Source organism: Protopterus annectens, chromosome 4.part1 (genome assembly GCF_019279795.1).
Source record: "Protopterus annectens isolate FY-2018-M chromosome 4.part1, PAN1.0, whole genome shotgun sequence".
NCBI lineage: Eukaryota > Metazoa > Chordata > Ceratodontiformes > Protopteridae > Protopterus > Protopterus annectens.
In genome coordinates, this window is record NC_056734.1 from 339,004,126 (window position 1) to 339,018,170 (window position 14,045).

The window sequence follows — 14,045 nt, forward strand, 5'->3', positions numbered from 1 at the left end:
TCAGGGGAAGCCAACCTCCCCCTTCTAAGAGACCTAGGGCTGAAGATGGTTATGCATCTTCTGACAAGGATTCTGCTTTTTCTGATTCTTCTTATGATCTGGATTTACCCTTATCTTCTTATGAGGATTCTGATGCAGAGGAGTCTATTCCCTCTGCTTCCGCTCCAGAGGATTTTTCTTTTGGTAAAACCTTACATACTCTAAGGGAGCACATCCACTGGGAAAGCCAGGATTTTTCTGATTCAAAAAGAGGCTTACGGATTTCTTACTCCTGCCTCAGCATGGGCCTTTAGCTATACCTCCTGTACTAGACATTGCTGATGATGCCTTTTCGGAATCTAATTTGGCCCCTGATTTTTTGCCTCCTGCTCCCAGAAAACATGACAGATATTACAGGGTTCCTGATTTACACAAATTTGTTTTTAAAAAATCCTATTGTGGATCCAGAGACTATTTCACCGGGACCCAAGGGTATTAAGGCTTCTACTGCTAAAAATACTACCCCTTCTGATAGAGACTCCAGGGCACTGGATAGATGGGGTAAGAAGGTTTACACTTCTGCAACCTTGACCATTAGGGCTTTAAACTGCCAGTTGCATATGTTAAAGTATAAACAACATGTTATTGGGTTGCTTAAAGAGAAAATTGTGTTGATTCCTGACTGTGCTGAAAATAAAGAATTACAGGATTTAATGCATTCTGCTGAACAAGCTGGTAAATATACTTTGCAATGTGGATTTGATTCATTAGAGGCCTCTTACAGGGCTGCTGTTACTGGGTCTGTGCTCAGAAGGCATGCTTGGGTTAAGGAGCAATCTTTGCCTAATCTTGTTAAAGCTAAACTGTTGGATGCTCCTTTAAATCAGGATTGCCTATTTGGCAACAAAGCTGAGGAAGTTCTTAAAAAGATGGAAGATAAGGATAAATCTATGCAAACTGTTAAAGATTTCTTGCGAGTTCAGCCTCCTAGATTTAGTAGGCATTGGACCTCTGAGAATTGGTCCTTTCCAGCCCCTTCCAGGTCTTCTCAAACCAAACCCAGACACAGCAGAAACTCCAGATTTCAGTCCCAGGGGACACACAAGACTAAGCAGTGGGGGATTTCCGCACCCAAATCTGGGAGTAGTAAGACTCCCCCTATGGAAAACTATCTCAATGACTTGCTTTTAAAACTTCCAAGCACTTCCCAACTGAATGCTCCTTTAGGCAGAAAGATTGGTCTGCAGGCCAAAAACTGGGAACTCATTACCCAGGACAAATGGGTTTTAAATATAGTGTCCCAGGGATACAGATTTCACTTCCACATGTTACCAACACCAAGCGGGTGGCCAGATCTAAACCGAAATCAGTGGGCAGAGGCCCAAAATCAAGTACTCTCTCTCTTAAGCATGGGGGCTATTCAGTTGGTACCAGAAGAGGAAAAGGGACAAGGTTTCTATTCGAGACTTTTCCTGGTACCCAGAAAAGGCAGTACATAGCATCCTATCCTGGACCTTTCTACCCTAAATACCTTTCTGGTGATTCCAAAATTCAAAATGCTGACTCTTCACCAGCTACTTCCTATGCTAGGCAAAGATGTATGGCTGGCAACACTAGACTTAAAAGAAGCATACATGCACATCCCTATCAGGGAGTCTTGCAGAAGATACCTATGCTTCAAAGCAGGCTACATGCACTATCAGTTCATTGCACTGCCCTTTGGCTTATCTACTGTGCCCAGGGTATTCACAAAGTGCCTAGCTCCAGTCATTGCATTTTGCTGGCAAAGAAATATTCAAATATACTCATACCTGGACGAATGTCTAATTCAGGCAGAAAGCCAGAACATACTTTTGAATCATCTGGCCTTTGTTCAAAGGGTGCTGACTTTTCTGGGGTACAACATAAATGAAAAGAAATCACACCTGGTACCCTGTCAACAGATTATATTCCTGAGAGCAAGCTTGAATACAACTTCCCAGATGGCTTTCCTCATGCCAGAGAAACAGTTTCATTTGACAACCTACTTCAAACAAGTGGCCACAAAAATCCAGCTATCTGCAAGGCAAATACTGCAAGCCTTGGGGTTCATGGCCTCCTGCTTTCTTCTAATTCCATATGCAAGGCTGCATATGAGGAAACTACAATGGCATCTCAAAAGCCTATGGTGTCAACATTCACAGGATCTAGAAGCAATGATTCCTATCATACCTTGCCTATGCCTAGAGTTCCTTTGGTGGGCAGAGGCCTGCCACCAAAACAGGGGACTACCATTCACACTACCCTCTGTCGCTCAAACCTTAAAAACAGATGCATCAGACTATGCATGGGGGGCTCACCTGGCAGAGAAGTGCATTCAGGGCAAATGGAACCCAATTCAAAGGCACCTGCACATATATCAAAAGGAAATCTTAGCTTTACAGAATGCTCTGACAGGCTTCAAAGACCACTTTCTTCCAGGACAATTAATGGTAAAGATGGACAACACCAATGTCATGTGGTACATAAGCAGGGGGGTACACATGCTTACACTCTCTGCAGACTAGACATGGCATTATGGAACACAGCCTTGAGCTACCAAGTGAATCTACAAGCTCAATTCCTGCCAGGAAAGCTAAATACACTGGCAGACAGACTAAGCAGAAACCTCATGGACCCACACGAGTGGAAACTGGAACCAAGGATTTTCAACATGTTGACAAGCAAATGGGGGAGCTCAGATATAGACCTGTTTGCCTCCCCCCAGAATCATCAATTGGACAAATTTTGCACAAGGATTCCCCACAAGCTAGCTTGGAAAGTGGATGCTCTATCCTTCAGCTGGAAAAACCTATCAGTTTATGACTTTCCTCCTCTGCCTCTGCTCTCTAAGGTACTACTAAAGATCACACAGGACAAGCCAAGGGTGATTTTAATTGAACCAGACTGGCCACACCAACACTGATACCCCCTCTTGCACAGTGTGTCATGCTTGTCCTCATGGCACCTGCCTCAGACTCCTTCCCTGTTGTCTCAGCAGGAGAACCAGATTCTGCACCCTCAGCTGCAAACCCTGAACCTAGCAGCCTGGCTAATTACCTAATCTCTCCTTTACCATCCCTTAGTAAATCATTGATGGATATCATTTTAGAGGCAAGGAGGCCTAGTACTAGAAAATCTTATGCTGCAAAATGGAAAAGATTTTGTGCCTGGAATCTATCTCAAGGGATGAGCGCAGCAGTGCCCAATTTACCTCAGATTCTACAATACTTGACGGAGATGCTTCATAAGGACTTATGCTTTTCCTCCATCAAAATTTATGCCTCAGCCATTTCAGCTCATTATAGCACAGAGCCTCCCCTCTTCTCTCATGCACTGCTCAAGCAGTTCCTCAGAGGGGCCAGAAATTTAAGGCCACCCAGGAGAGCTCCGATTCAAGCCTGGGACCTTAATTTTGCCTTGGAGAAACTCACTCTTCCTCCTTTCGAGCCAGCTGCTACTGCAGATTTAAAATTCCTTTCCTGGAAAACAGCTTTCCTTTTAGCAATCACTTCTGCAAGAAGGGTATCTGAATTACAGGCCCTTATGGCAGTGGAGCCTTTCATCATCTTTCATGCAGACAGGGTGTCCCTCAAAACCAATCCCTCCTTCATGCCCAAGGTGGTATCCAGTGTGGCTCTTAATCAGTCCGTTCATTTGCCTACCTTCTTTCCTAAACCACAAAACAAAAAGGAATGGATATTGCACTCCTAGATGTGCACAGACAACTTAGGTTCTACGTGGACAGGACTAAAACTCAAAGGAAATCTGAACAACTGCTGGTGGCATTTGCTGCAGAGACAGAGGGGAAAGCTATTTCAAAGCAAACCATTTCAAAATGGATAGGCCACTGCATTCATTTCTGCTATAAGCACCATGTAAAACCTATCCCACAGGGCATCAGAACCCATTCAACCAGGGCTGCATCTACCTGTACAGCCTTTCTCAGGGGCGTCCCTACCAGGGACATCCTAGAAGCTGCTGCCTGGAGTTTTGTACTTACTTTCACCAAGCATTATCATTTGCCAATTTTCTCTAAATCCAGAGCTGGCTTTGCCACTGCAGTCTTGCAGGGGCTTATAGCTGGTCCTAATTATATTTAAAATCCTCCTCCCAACCTTAGCTTTGGGAATCTACCCAAATGGAATGACTGCAATAGTGAAACATGAAGAACATAGTACAGTTGCATACACTTACCATAAATGTAGATGTTCGAGTGTATTCACTGTTGCAGTCCTGGTTACCCTGCCTCTAGCCCCCTTTCTTCTTTTGACTATATATCTACTCTCCCTTACTATGCTCAAAAAACTTTTTGGTGTATTTGCTTTTTTGTTGGAGGTATATCCTTGTAATTGTAGTTTTAATTGCTTCCCATTAGGGGGATACCTGACATCTGGAGCAAGAAAAACTGATGTAATGACATCGGCTGCATGTTTTATACCCCTGACAACCTGACATCATGGAAGAAGGGACAGCATCTGATGCAGGACCCAAGACTTTGTTAATCAGGCCGACTGAGGGCTACTGTAAACAGATAACCCAAATGTAATGACTGCAACATTGAATACACTCGAACATCTACATTTATGGTAAGTGTACACAACTGTACTTTTTTCTTCATGCACTCTGAGTGGAGCTTTTAATGTTGTCTTATCTGCATTCAATCTATGTTCTGAATTTTGCTGTTTTCATTTTGTATATAATACTGTTGATTGAAAGACTGTGCTATATTTTCTGCTCTTTCTGCTCAGGTCATGGCTGAAACAGGTCAATAGACCAGTCCACTTTCCAAGTGAATGAATAGTTAATAAATAATAAATAAATAATAAAGAGTGGCTTGTTAAAAACTCTGCCTGTATGGGCTTTGTGCTGGTCAAAAGGATCCTTGTGGAAAGAAAAATGATTACTGTGAGGAACAAGGGAAACTCTTGTGACTATAGAGGGATCAGTTCTGGACCAAATTCCATCTGACAGTTTAAAGAGGTTATACTGTACCTGTTTTCTGTTGGTGAAGTGATGCCATCTGTTTCCATGTGCACTAAACAGCAGCTGCTGTAGCAGGTGTAAGATGAAGAGATTACTGAAGGCTTTGATGAATTCTAAAAATACCCCATAAGAAAGAAATGCTGCCAGGGGTCATCACCTGCTTAGCCTCCTGGAGAGAAGTATAGACACTAATTAATACCTGCTTAGCCTGCAACATATTTCCACTGTTGAGAACGTCAAACACTAGTAGCTATTTAAAAAACTCAAGCAAAGAAGATGATATAGAAACCCACCCAGTGTCCTTCAAAGGGTATGCAACTAGAGAAAAGGGAACCTCAGGATTCACTTAAAGCATACATGGACATAGAGTAAACTGATGCCTATATATATATATATATATATATATATATGTATATATATATATATATATATATATATATATATATATATATATATTTATATATATATATATGCTATATTATGATATAATATGATATAATCTTTGGTAATTTGGCTGTCTGTAAAACTGGCCTAGTTTTATGATGTAGTCCATTTCATCAGTCAATGTTGTTATTAGAACTATATGCAAAATCAAATCATTCACATGGAAATAAAAACAGACTGCTCATTGGAAGGTCACACACAAAATTTAAAACTCTTATTTTTGGCCGCATAATGCAAAGACAGGATTCACTGGAGAAAACATTGATGCTGGGAAAGACTGAAGGAAAAAAAGATGGGACAGCAGAGGCTAATATGGATAGGTAGTATTACTGAAGTAATTAATCTGAATATGCAAGAACTTAAAGATAGCTAGACATGATGTTCTTTTTTTTCCATAATAAATCGTTATTATTTTACCAATTTCCATGCAACAAAGAAAACAGCAAAGAAAAAGAAATACAAATAACACCCAAATTAAGCTAATAATACTCATACTACAAACTATGTACATTATTTACATGAATGCTTCCATCCGTTAAACAAAATCAAGAAAGAAAAGAAAGGAGCATGTAATGACAAGAGTCAAAAAATCTACTATTATTAGAATGAATTGTTCTTACCAACTTTCACATCAAGTATGCATGTCCTGGGGTTGAGCTGAGTTCGGTACATTAAGCTAATATAATGTTGAAAATTTGTTCCCACACCTTCGGGTTATTAATATTCCTTTTATTATCCTTAATTAAAAGTTTATGTGCTAGAATATGTTTCATGGCTAAACCTTTAAAGTTTTCCCACGAAGTTTGAAATGGAGTCAACCAATTTGTAGCTATATAAAGTTTCATTAATAAAAAAATATTCATAAGTATAATCATTTGGGTTCTATTCAAATTATTAGGAGGAATATGTAGTATCATGAATTCCCAAGAAAGTGTAGAATGTTGATATCCCATCTTTTGTAATTGGATTTGTAAGGAATTCCAAAGTTTGTAAATACATTTACAGCTCCAGAACATGTGCAAGAGGTCCGCCGTTTGATCTTTACAATATGGACATTTGGGCGAGTTTTTCGAGTTGAATTTATGCAAGCTAAGGCATGTATAGTAGGCATTATTAAATATCATCAATTGTGTAAATATTAATTTTTGGAGAGAAACTGATTTTATTGTTAAGTTAATTGCCTTTAGTATTTTGTTATCTTTTATCAATGGTATTTTATCCTTCCAATATTTTGACAAAAGTATTTGGTTTTGGTATTTCAGCTCTTTTATCAGTTCACTTGTAGAGGTAATGAATTTGATATCTTGTCTAAGAGTTAACCATAAGTTTGAACAACTAGTTAACATTTCCTCATCAATTTTAAAGTCTTTGAAGTAATTTACAGAGAGATCCTTTAATTGTCTCAATATTATTAAGTAAGATTTAGGAAGATTCATCCTGCAACATATCATGAACTGAATGGTTAAGATATGGATATATTTCAAGTAAAGTTAGATTAATTATAAGTGGATATTTTTTAAGATCTATTACTTGGTTATTAATTTTCAAATTTGGGTTCTTATGAAAGGGTTGAAAAGTCATCATATGCTGTAAGAGATTTAATGATTGGAAAAGATTTTGTATTAGACTTGTATATACTGTAATATGCTCCATTAAAGAAAATAATTTAAAAGAATCTTTACTTAAAAAAGGTAAAGCTTTCGGGTTAATATTCAAACTTACAACGTGTTTATGATTCATAACTACCCATTTGGGTGACCATTTATTACTAAACATCTCATAGTAAGCTATTCTTAAAATTCTATTAGAATTTATTATTAAGTAATACATTTCAAAATTAGGTAGATCTAGGCCTCCTTTATTTTTCGGAGTCATCAATTTATCATATGATATTCTAGTCTTCTTAGGTTCCCATATAAATTTAGCTGATTCCATGTGAATTTGTTTGAAAAATTTCCTGGGGATCAAAACTTGAGTAGCTCTAAAAATGTACAAAATTCTGGGTAACACATTCATTTTAATTATTGAAACTTTTGCCATTGTTGGTAATTTCAAATTATTCCATCTTCTTAAATCGGACAATATCTGATCCCAAAGCAACTTGACATTATTCACATAGAAATCTCTGTTATCTGTACAAAAGATAACACCCAAGTACTTTATCTTATTCTCCGATTTAATTTGTCCTACCAATGGTAAAAGAGAAAAAGGTTTTGGTGTTTTCAAAGGAAATAAATTGTTTTTTTTAAGGTTTATCTTGTAGCTGGATACATCAGCAAAATCTTCCACTGCTTTTAGTATTTTTTTGGTATCTGAAATTGGATTCATACAATAAATATTGAGGTCATCAGCAAAGGCAGCCATAGATATCTTGGTGCTATAAACTATTGGGGCGTTATGGTATATATTTTGCTTAATATGTAAAAACAGTGGTTCTAAATATAGATTAAATAATATAGGGGATAAAGGACAGCCCTGACGAGTTCCATTCTTAATTTGTATTCTTTTAGAAAATTGTTTATTAATATATAAAGTTGTATATAGGTTATTATATAATATTTGTAACATTAAAATAAATTCTTGAGGTATATTGAAGTATGATAAAAGATCTAACAGAAATTTCAAATTAACTCTATCAAATGTTTTTTGTGCATCAATAATGAGAGCATAAACATTAATATTTTTTGACAAGCATAGGAAATGAATGTATGTAGTGATAAGGTATTGTCAGTAGTTTGTTTGGTATTCATAAATCTAGCCTGTTCATTGGATATTATTAAGTCTTTTACCTTCTTCAATCTATTAGCTAAGATAGATGTCAGAATTTTCATGTCAATATTTAAAAGAGAGATAGGTCTATAGTTGTCTGGGTTATGTAAGTCAGTGTTTTCTTTGGGAATAAGAATTGTTCTGAATGCATTAAAGTGAGGATCACTAATTCCATTATTAATTATATAATTAAATATATGTGGAAGTATCTTGCCAAAGGAGTCACAAAAAGTTTTATGAAATTCTGTGGTCAATCCATCCGGACCTGGTGCTTTATGAGATTTCAACTTTTTAATTGTATCTATTATTTCCCCAGAGGAAATTGGCTTAATTAAATCTATTTGAGAGTTATTGTTAATCTTTGGAAAAATAATTTTTTGCAAAAAGTCATTATTAATCCTATTCGTGGAAGATTCCTGTCTATCACTGTAAAGCTGAAAGTAAATCATTTCAAAAATACTCATAATATCTTCAGATTTTGTATATCTATTGTTTTTAAACTGTATTTCAGTGATCTGTAAAGGGACTTTCGATTGATTAATGATTCTAGCTAATGCCCTTGAAGGCGTTTGAATATGATTAGCATATTTTGCCAACAATCTATATTCATAATACGACAACCTACTATTCTGGATCAAAAAGAGCTCCTTTTGGCATTTTAATAGTTCTTTTTCTGTTTGCTGGTTAAATTTCCTAAATAAATCCTGTTCTAATGACTTGATTTTGGCTTCCAGTCTTTGCACATCACTATTTTGAATTATTTTATAATAGGTAGCTTTTTGCAAAAAAAATCCCTCTTACTTGTGCTTTGGTTGTTGCCCATTCAATATTGGGTAAATGTTGTTGTTTAGATAGACTAACTAATAGAAGATCAAGAACAGCCTGAGTTTCCTGAATTATATCCTCTTTATTTAATAAATTTGGATTTAAGGTCTAATTATACCCTCTATGTGATAAGCTATTTTTGGGGTCTTTATTAAAATTTAAAGTAGTTTTAGAATGATCTGATAAGTACCGAGCTTGTACAGTAACACTGGGATCTAGAATAATTAAACTTTCTGAAATCAAGAAAAAATCTATTCTAGACCACATTTTGTGACATGTTGAATAGAATGTAAAGTTATTTATATTAAACTGATTGCTTATGTATTTAAAAGGATCATACAATTTAAAGTCAGCTTTAAGTTCACTCAAAGCTATTACTGCTTGAGTATTAAATGACCTATGGACACTTGATTTATCCAGTTTAGGATCTTGATATGAATTCCAGTCCCCTCCTATAATTATGTAGTGATTATTATATTGATTCAAAATGGAATAAAGTGATAGTATAAAAAGGTGTTGATTGTTGCATGGTGCATATATATATTAAGAAGTAAAATAGGTTTATCATAGTGATTAGATGACAGAATCACATAACACCATCTTCCCTCCTTATCTACTTTAAAGTCTAGAATTTTTTCTTGGTATTGGCTCTTTATAACTATCGCGACCCCCGCACTATTAGTTTTACCTTCCAAAGCTATGACCTCTCTGATCCATTTTTTTCCCTAATAACTGCCCATTGATCATTAGTCAAATGAATTTCTTGGAGTAAAATAAAACATGCCCTAGCCTGCAAAAATAAATGAAGAAACAGTTTCCTCTTTTTCAAGTTCTGGAGCCCTTTCGTATTCCATGAATTTATTTACCACATAGTACGACCTTTAATTGATTCAGATATGGTTTACATTGGAAAAAAACAAATAGATTCAAATATTTTTTCAAAAGATATATTTTCTGGAAGCATTGTTGAAATCCCGTCCCACACCAGTGCCTACCCACTAAACCCCTGGACCAGGACATACATATATTTTCCACATTGTTAAACATTATAAGGATTAATAACATTACTAAATAAATGTTCTTTAGATTAAAATATATTACCACTATATCATGCAAAAAACCTATGACTACTACCACTAAATCTACAAAGCCTAACCTAAACATTCCCTATTAAACACTGCTAAACATCTACATCTCTTGTTTTATCAATTTTGGAAATTATGTCGAGGAAAAAAGTATTAACAACATAAATTATTCTTTCTCTCCACACACTTCAAATATCTAATGATAATAATAATAAGTTGTGTCCCATTAAAAACATTCTGTGAATAGGAAAACTGATACTTTCCTGTAATATATACATCATACCTCTTAAGAATAACTAAAAGACAATTTTCCAAAACCCCATGAAGTCAAAACATGAGACACTAAACCATAATATAGATTACAGTAATTGTTTGTAAATAACTCTATACTGTATGTACTATTATAAACAAATACACTTCAGCATTTACTCTGTATGATAGTTTCATATGCACTGTTATGCAGAGATCATACATGCACATTTTGTTTTAATTTTCAGTGAGTGACTGGACACACATTTTCCTAAGAAATTCCTTAATGTTAGTACTGTCCTGTTTTAAAATGCATTCTCTTTTGTTTGTTCCATGTGGAGAAAACACACAGTGAATCAAATGTCATTAAGTTAACTAAAATCTGAGAGCTTAAACAAACGCAAGGGATCTCAGAGTAGTCAGCAATTGTCAAAACAACAATAACCACAGCAATTAAAACAAAATCATAGTCTTTTGTGTTATGACATCAAACTTGACCACTCACTAACTGCATATAAACTTTATATCAGGACTAGAATTAAAGCTGTATATGCTCTCACCACACTATTAAATAAGTACTCCAATTCCAAATATACCTGGATACTTAAATAATTAGATGTATTTTATAAAACAGTTCAGTGTTTCCTATGTGTTTAAAATGTAAGCACTTGTGCTGTAATAGTCAGTTTACATTCTTCCACACAAGTTTTCAGTTTCCCAAACCTGAGAAACTGCCATCGAGTTTGCAACGAGGGATCCTTTAAATGAGCAGACTTCCGGATGCGCCACTTCAAAACCGGCCCTAGGACAACAAAAGAAGCATCTCCTGTAACTTCATGATGAGGAAGAGTTCGTGGGAGCCATAAAAACTCGTGAATGGCTCGCAAACGATCCACCAATGAAAAACAAGTTCTTATCAGATTAGAAAGAGGCCTGTAGAACCCAAACTTTAAACAAAGGATTCAGAAGCCTCGGATTAAAGCAAAACACGAATCCAACCTCTATTGTTGTAACAGTCCCAACGGAAGGCCATATTAGCTCTCTGAAGCAGGCAAGACTTTGAATAACTTCAAAAAGGTAGATTTTGCTTCTTTTTTTTTGTGGAAACTGAATATTTATATCCCTCGACTGTAAACATTAGTGTATTGGGATACTTCATTTGAAATTTAATCTGTTTTTCAATAAGAAATTTACAATAAGCAGTTAAAGCTTGCCTAGCTTGTCTTATTTGAAGGGGTAAATCATGAGCCACAGAAACTTTATTGTTATTCCACATAATATAACCTCCATTTTTTTTAACAGCCATTATTATTTTATTAACATCTTGGTAATTAAGAATGTTGACATAGACTGGTCTTGATATATTTGATGCTTGCATTTCTCTCAAAGCTCTATGAGCTCTTTCTATTATTATTTGTTTAGCTATGTCAGAGTCATTAAACAATATTGTAAAAATTTGTATAATGGAAGGAATTAAATCATTGTATTGAATATTTTCAGGTATCCCTCTGATAATTATATTATTTCTCCTGGATTTCGCCTCGAGGTCCAGGATTTTTGCTTGCATAGATTGTATGTCCAGGTCATGAGTATCAGATTTTTTAGTCAGCAGTGTTATTTTATCTTCATTTTCAGATATTCTGGCTTCAGTTCTGTCCATTCTTTCTTGCATTTGACTACATGTAATGCCAAAAGATTGTACCTGCTTAGATAGTTCTTCCAAAGCTCCCTGAATAGGTAACAAAGCAGATTTGATATCCTCCATGTCCGCTAACTGGTCTGGTTTATTTTTATTCCCTGCTTTGGAAAGCTCCTGTTGTTTAATGATTTTCTGCCTTTTCGAAGTTAAGTCCTTTTCTGGTGATTGCAATTCAGTCAGTTTAGTTTTTGTTGTTGTTGTCTGCATATTTATATCTTGTTTTGACATTGTAAATCAGTATTGTCTTTCACTATAGCTTGATAGTAAAGTTTGTTATTCAGACAGATCCTTTGTTTGGCACTCTCTTCAGAGTCAGTTAATCAGATCTAATCCTGTTGAATTCTTTGATTTTCCCAGATTCAATCACCTCTCCTCAGATACCTGAATGGAGCAGATTTAGTTTTTCAAAAGATTGTTGTTAAATGACTCATAGTATAACTTCAGGGTTAGATTTTCCTCAGGATATTTGCAGAGCTGTAGATTTGCAGTGTTCACAGAATGGCAGCCATCTTTGAATCCATAGACATGATGTTCTAAAGTGCATGAGTTCACAAAGAATCAGATTTGGCTAAACTGATAGGGCAGTGCTGAACAACAGGTAGAACATGGGAGAAGGAATGCATGCCAATGCTGAGCCTAGAATATGCACTATGAAGAACATGAGAGCATGCAGTCCAGTCTTCTGGAAGAATACAAGTACATAATCTAATGACAGACAACTTTTCCAGATCTGTATTTAAGGTTACATTTTACTAATGGCACTCGATTCAGTTACCTCTAATTCTTGGAAGAATTCAGAGATGCATCCCAGGGAGTCTGTGTAGAAAGAGAAGGCAGAATGAAAACATGAAATAGAAGAATGTTTTCCTGTGTAGTGAAATACAACCCATCAGAACTGGATTTATCTTACACAGAAAAACAAAAGGACTTGTGGTAGTTACTGTAGTCCTTTTTATATATTGATATGTATCTAATCAAGGGATTCAGGAACCTGAAGGACTAAGGGAGTGTTACTTTATTATGGTAGAATGCCTGGTTATATTTGTTTTGCTTTGATCAATTTATCTGAGTAAATATTGCAATATTGCTAATTATTCTTGAATTGAAGCAACTTGTCTTTTGATTGTGTTTGAACTCTTCATCTGTTATCATTAAAGCTTATTTACACAAACAGTATATGGTATCTTGATGTTACGTTCGTGAAAACAGCAAGAAATATCACAAGGGGTGGATAATCTGGGCAAATATTAGATCTCTTCAACTGATAACCATCAGAAAAATGCAGATGTTGTGCTACTGGGACTATATGAGAAGTGATTTAAAAGAAGGACACACATATATTCCCCATTGTCTGGTCTGAGAAGAGAAGATATTCACCAGAGTTTTTTTCTTATGGGTGTGGTATGATTATGCTGCTTACAAAGCTATACATTACTAAAATAATTTGTGAAAGAAATGGACTTTTCTGTTAAAAGACTGCTTCTAACACAAACTAGTCTTATTAACTGTGTGTACTGAAGCTTTATAACCATTTTATGAGGACTTAAGGTACCAGCTACAAAATGGAGGAAACAATTCAAAAATTACTGAAGTTTGCCACATCCACTGATGAGCACCTCAGTAAATGGTAGTTAAGGATATGAGGAAATAGACTAAGCAAAAGATAAAACATATGAGAAACTGGAATCTCTAGATCATGGATATGGATAGTAAGATAGAAGCAATTAAATTGTCTCTATTCCCTTTAGCATTATATACCATTCAAACATATTTTATCAACCAGAAAAGATGTTATGAATGATAACAAAGAGTTGAAGGAATTTTTTGGTAGGGGAAAGGGGCAGGAGTTGTGGGATAATTTGATCCTCCCGACAGTCCACAGTGGTTTAGGATTGCTTTGTTTTTATAGATACTTCAGAGCTATGCAGTGATAGCTCATATAGATAATGCAAGCCAAAGGTTATACATCAAAGTGGAAAGCGATTATGATG